The sequence below is a fragment of the Psammomys obesus genome, unplaced genomic scaffold (assembly GCF_907164565.1).
Source record: "Psammomys obesus unplaced genomic scaffold, mPsaObe1.curated_primary_1811, whole genome shotgun sequence".
NCBI lineage: Eukaryota > Metazoa > Chordata > Mammalia > Rodentia > Muridae > Psammomys > Psammomys obesus.
The window spans coordinates 16298778-16305321 of NW_026585580.1; positions in this window are offsets into that span (position 1 = coordinate 16298778).

The following is a 6544-nucleotide window of genomic DNA, read 5'->3' on the forward strand; positions in this document are numbered from 1 at the left end:
GGCAGGCTTCAGCACCCAGCGCTGTGTTAACAGCAGGCTTTTACAGGGTTGAACATCCGCCCCTCCTTTTCATCTGAACCCCCAAAAGTCGCAGGATGTGTTAGCTGCCAATTCCAGGAGTGTCCCCTCTGTGCCCATCCCACCGATCCTGGTGTGCTGAGCCTCCTGTTAATAACAAGGGTTGACAAACACAAGCTCTTGCTGGTTGGACTTGAAACATATTAAATGACCCCATGTCCCTTTTCCTGGCTATGCCCCACCATGCATCAAGCTTGGTCCCCTCACTTAATCACCTTGCTTCCATCCTCCAGTATGTCACACAGCCAGCCCTCATCATGCCTCTGCCCACAGGATCCAGCCAGTGGCCTGCTCAGAGGCAGGGTGATCATTCCTTGTAGCAGATTTATTCCCCAGTGATAGCTCTCAGTCCTCACAGGTAGAGTGGCAACAATGAAGGATTTCACAGGAATTTCATGGGACTTAATGGAAATTTAAGTCAAGGGTCTTAGTTTGGGTTTCTATTGCTATGAAGAGACACCATGGCCAGGGCAACTCTTATAAAGGAAAACGTACAGTTCAGAGGTTCAGTCCATTGTCATCATGGCAGGAAGCATGGCGGCATGCAAACAAACATGAGGTTCTGGAGAGGTAGCTGAGAGTTCTACATCCAGATCTGCACAAAGCAGCAAGAGAAAAAGCCACTGGGCCTGCCTTGAACATTTAGAACCCAAAAGCCCACCCCAGTGACATACTTCTGTAGCTTGTCTTTGCTACTTTTGGGTTCTTTTTGTTCCCACCCTTTATCCCCCAGTTTTACCCCTATCACTAGATAGGAAAGAAAAAAAGATAAAGGGAAGAGAGAAATATCGATCCTTGGATCTAATTTCTTTCTTCTTCTTTGAGCATTACTACTAACAAACCACAACACCCCCCATGACCCACAATCGCCTATAGAGGCCCTAGTATTTACATACCCTCTGAGAAGTTCCCAGAATTGTGAATGTCACAGAGTTGCAGAAACAAGCTGTACCTAGCAAAACCATGCCCTTGCCAGAGCATGAGGCAAATCACAGCCAGCTGCTTTGAAGCAGCCCCATGTCCCACACCTGGGGTTAAAATGAAAACACCTTTTTATAGTATTTCTGTGTTTTTTAAAGAACCCAAAATTCCAGAATTCTCACTACACACTTCCTCCAACCAGGCCACACCTGCTCTAACAAGGTCATACCTCCTAATGCTACTCCCTAAGCTTTCAAATATCTGAGGCTCAAGGGGTAGGGCATTCTTATTCAGATCATTCTTATTCAGATTATTCTTATTCAGATCACCACATCGAGGGCCTCAGCACAGTGCTCAGACTGGTACATGATAGACCCTTAAAATTCTGGCTTCTTCCATCTTCACTATTTCTCACCTAGACAATGAAAACCTTATCCTAATAGACTTCTGTGCCATCAGCTCTAGGCCCTCCCATAATCCCTCCTCTACTTTCCTTGGAGCAGCATCCATGATATCACAAAAGACAGACTATAATTCTTTCCTCCCACACACACAACCTGGTTTATCTTCATTATCTGTTGCACAAAACCCAAGCTTGGTGTAGAGCACATGAAGAATGTCAGCTCTATGAAACCACTTATTATCAGGTTCAGGGGCAACCTTGATGCCCTATCCATCCTGCCCCAGACATGACCACCTAAGACTGGAGGGAGGAGTCAGCTGTATGCCAGCCTTCCAGACTAACATCACCAGGGCCTCTGCACAGCAACCAGCTTCTCTGTAAGTAGCCACTGGTCTTATCTTTGTCTTCTGCTAAGCGGGGGGCGGGGGGGAAGCAGGGGGACAGTGATGAGCATCTTCCATCAGCAGCACCCTGGCCGGCATCAGGGATGAGTTGCTCGGGCTTCCCATGCATACAAATAAGATGCCTGCTCAATGGACTGGCCGCTTAAATAGATCTCCATCCACGGTTTCTGTTTAAAACACCAACAAAGCCATCTTGAGAAAATGTTCTCTTGTGTTTATGTTCTCCAATTCACTTAAATTAATTAATTGGCAATTGTCCTCACAGATGCGTGATTGGGACAATCTCTAAGAACTGGGTTTCTTCTAAGAACTTGGGCTCATTTGTACATTCGATTTAGCAAATGTAGCAAGGGAGTGTTTTCTCTGCACTTTGCTAAGATTTATTCGGGGCCACTAATTTATTCTCTGTTAAATTGGGCATCTGTAAGCTAAGGAAGCTGTCAGGAAATGAAGAGGAACGAGAGGCATGTATGAATCAGAGTTCACTTTAATTGATCAAGGTTTCTTAACAGAATCCCCCCAGAGCTCTGGAAATCCCAACAAACGAGAAATTAAGATGCAGCACATCACACCACTGATGCTAAGTCTTTGCAGTCTTTGGCTATAAGCCATCAGCCATCATTTCACCCTGCCACACCTCCGTCAGGCAGAGTGCAAAGATCACTAATGCCTGAGAGGAGGAGAAAGACGTGTCCCGGCTGGATCAGCCCCAAGCCCCACTGGCACTCCATTTCATAAGAACGCTGAGCAGCTAGTTCTAGGCTCCCGCACTGTGGAATGTGGAATCTCAGAAGCCAGACTGGCAGGGCTCAAATTCCTGGTCAACCTCACTGCTCCTCGGTTTCCTCCACAGAAAAAGAACTTGATCTTCTCCATGAACTGTTGTTGGAAAAACTTGACTTAATATAGGAGGAGCTGTACTTTATGGAACAGTATCTGTATTGTGGTTTGAATGAGAATGGCCCCCATAGGCTCATCCGTTTGACTTCTTGGTCTCCAGCTGGCAGAACTGTTTGGGAAGGATTAGAAGGTGACCTTGTTGGAGGAGGCATGAGGTTCAAAAGCCTATGCCATTTCTGGTGAGCTCTCTCTCTCTCTTCTCTCTCTGTCTCTCCCTCTTATTCTCTCTCCTCTCCCTCTCTCTCTGTGGATCTGCTGTGAGCTCTCAACTACAGCTCCAGTGTCATTCCTACATCCTGCTGCCATGCTCCTCACCAGGATGGTCATGGACTCACCTTCTGAAACAGAAGGCCCCCAATAAACTCTTTGTTTTGTAACCTGCCTTGTTCATAGTGTCGTAACAGTAATTTTTAAATGACCAAGACATAGCCAGGTGGTGCATACCTTTAGTCGCAGCACTCAGGAGGCAGAGGCAGGTGGATCTCTGTGGGTTTGATGCCAGCCTGCTCTACAGAGCAAGTTTCAGGATAGCCAGAGCTACACAAAGAAACCCTATGTTGAAAAACAAAAACAAAAAACAAAAAACGATCAAGACAGCCAGTAGAGTGAGTACACACAGCTGCCTGCTTTATTCATGGTTTTCATTTCCATGCTTTCAGTTACCTATGGTCAATCATAGTCTAAAAATATTCAGTGGGAAGCCCCAGACACAAACAATTTATAAGTTTTAAATTGCACACCAGCTTGAGTAGCATGATGAAATCGTATTCCATCTCACTTGGCACAGTGACCCTTTGACCAGTGTGTACACTCTGCCTTCCCATTAGCTACAGAGCAGAGATCAGAGACTAATCATCAGATCAACTGTTAAGAGTATCAGTAAACTTTGTGTTCCAGTAAACCTTGTGAAGTAGCTTAATACTCCATTTCAATCTATTACCTGCTTCATTTTATCATGTAGACATTGTCTTCCCAGCAAACCACAAGAAAGGTGAATGTAGAACATATAAGACAGTGAGAGATGGGAAATAATGCAGACAATTCACAAATGGGATTTTGTGAATGTAAAAAGACAATTCATATAGATAGCTAAAGAGATAGTTAATTGATTGAAGAAAGAGCTTACTGGATGGGAGAGAAATATTTGTTAGCTATAAATCTGCTGGAGAATTAATATCTAGATAATACAAAAAATTCAAAATCCAAACAGGAAACCATGTAATACAATCAGCTAAATGAAGAGACATTTCAAAAGATGAAATGTCTACAAATGGCCAATTAATATAGCAAAAAATGTTCAACCTCAGAAGACTTTAGCAAAATGCAAATGAAACCTGTTAAGGAGGATGCTAAGGTGGCTCATCAGGTCAGACCATGTGCAGGTACCCCAGAGGACCTCAGTTCGGATCCCAGAATCCGTGTCTGCTGAACAAGTGCCTGCAACTCTAGTTCCCCAGGGAATCTGATATTTCCAGCCTGTTTGGACATTGACACACACACACACACACACACACACACACACGCACACACACATATAAATTATAAAGCATTTACTTTTCAGAACAATCCAATTAGGTAGTTTTTAACTATTGGGCTCACAGAAATGGTAAGAAAACTGAAGCACAAATGGCATACTCAAATGCACATAATTAAGAAAATAAGAATAAGCAAATCTGGGGCTGGAGAGATGGCTCAGTGGTTAAGAGCACTGACTGCTCTTCCAGAGGTCCTTAGTTCAATTCCCAGCAACCACATGGTGGCTCACAGCCATCTATACTGTAATCTGATGCCCTCTTCTGGCATGCAGGAGTACATGCAGGTAGAGCACTCACCTACAAAATAAATAAATCTTTTAAAAAATATAATAAACAAATCTTAAAACTACATTGAGAATCTGTCTCACCCAGTCAGAATGGCAGTCATCAAGAAAACAAAACAGCAAATGCTAACAAGAATGTGGATAAAAAGGAACTCTTATACAGAGCTGAGGATCGGCAAATGACTAGTCTAGACACTCTAGAAAACAGTCCCTTGACAGACTAAAAACAAGCTACATCATGACCCAGATACAGCACTCTTGGGCACTTGCCTGAAGGACTCTAAATAGAGACAATACAGGGTCACTCGAACGTCGCTGTCTGACGCGGTGTTGTTCACAATAGCAGATCTATAAGACCAACCGCGTCAGCAGCAGATGGTAAACAAGGTGTGGTATATAGGGCTGAGGATATAGTAGTAGGGTCTGTGCGAGGCCTACATTCTATCCCTATCAAGAGTGAGACAGAGACAGAGCGAGCAAAGAAGGAAAGAAGAAAAGGAAATATGGTACATATGCACAATGGAATTTTGTCAGTTACGAAGAACAAAGTTGTTGGCTGCGAAAAATTGAAGCAACTGGGATGGTTAGTTGAAGGTGTCTTGGAAAGAGAAGCAGTGTGTGCATTCTCTCATTTTTTTGGTTCCTAGATTGTCTATGGATACATAAAATCAGGAATGTGTATATGACACAAAAGTGGAACTGAAACTACGTGGGGGACACAAGGACCTAACAGGGATGGGATGGGCAAGAAAGGAGAGATGGGGTATGAGGTAGAATATGTTGAATGTGCGTTACACACTTGCACGAGAAAGACTTCATGGCCCAGTGCCACATACGGTGAACATACACGATGAGGAAGCTTTGTTAAGCGGTGCTGAGCGGTGAAGACTACAATCAAAACTTTTACTATAGTCTATCGCCATAATCGTTCTACTTCCTTGGGAGTTACTGCTGTCAGCGCACAGTGTCTCATTTGCACAACACTTTACCAAAGGTCTGGTACACAGGAGGAAAACCCCACAAAACATAGCACATTTAGGTTCTGGTGAGTTCTAGAATCCATTAGGACACACTGGGAGGAGGGAGGTCAGTCTTGGAACACAACCGCCATGAGCAAAAAAAAAAGGTTACTGCCTTTGGGAACAATTTTTATTTTATTCTTTCTTTTCATTTTCATTCCATTTTCATCATTCAAACAAGTCCCTCCTGCACTTTCATAGCTTCCGTGCGATCCTTCCGGTTAATTAGGGCTGCTTTCATGAGCATGCATGAGGGATTATTTCCCTGGGCGAGAACAACTTACCAGTGGCTGCACTATTATGAAGTGTAACCCTCTCCTCCTCTGGCAGCCAGCAACTGCCTCCAGTTCTTCAGGGAGTCCATAAGCACCTCTTTCACCTTGAACTTAGATGGGCCTGGGCCTGTTCGGGTGCTGTGCCAGCAACCAGCACCAAGTCCGTGGATGCAACAACCATGTCCTGTGCGAAGGACAACATTTCACAGTATCGTCCCCAATATCCAACTCTCACATTTCCCGCATGGTAGCATTCATTCTCCTCCCTGAGCCCCGAAGGCAGCGATATGGATTCCACATTCCACTTAGAACTGAGGATTCAAGTCATATTCTAAACACTTGGACCTGTAAGGAGTCTCTGGGTTCACTGCCACCCACGGCAAAAGAAGCTTTTCTGATCAAAGCTGGTAGCCGCGCTGTCCTGTAGAGATAAATATTCAGAAGACAGTTTGATCACATGTCCATTATCAATGTCCACAGTCAGCAATATGTCAGTGGTAAGTTCACCCTGGGGCCTATGTGCTCCCTCACCAGGAGCTTTTGGCTGGGTTTACAGTTCCGGGCACGATTTTCTGCCTCCAATGCGGTCAGGAAGTAACTGTTTCCCCCATAGCCATCCTGCCGCTGCTGCACCCGTGGGCGCATCTTGCCTGGGAGCTCAGTAGTGCCGCACACGGGTCCATGGCTAGGTAAGACTGTTGGTGATTTTCCTCACTGAGGAGCCT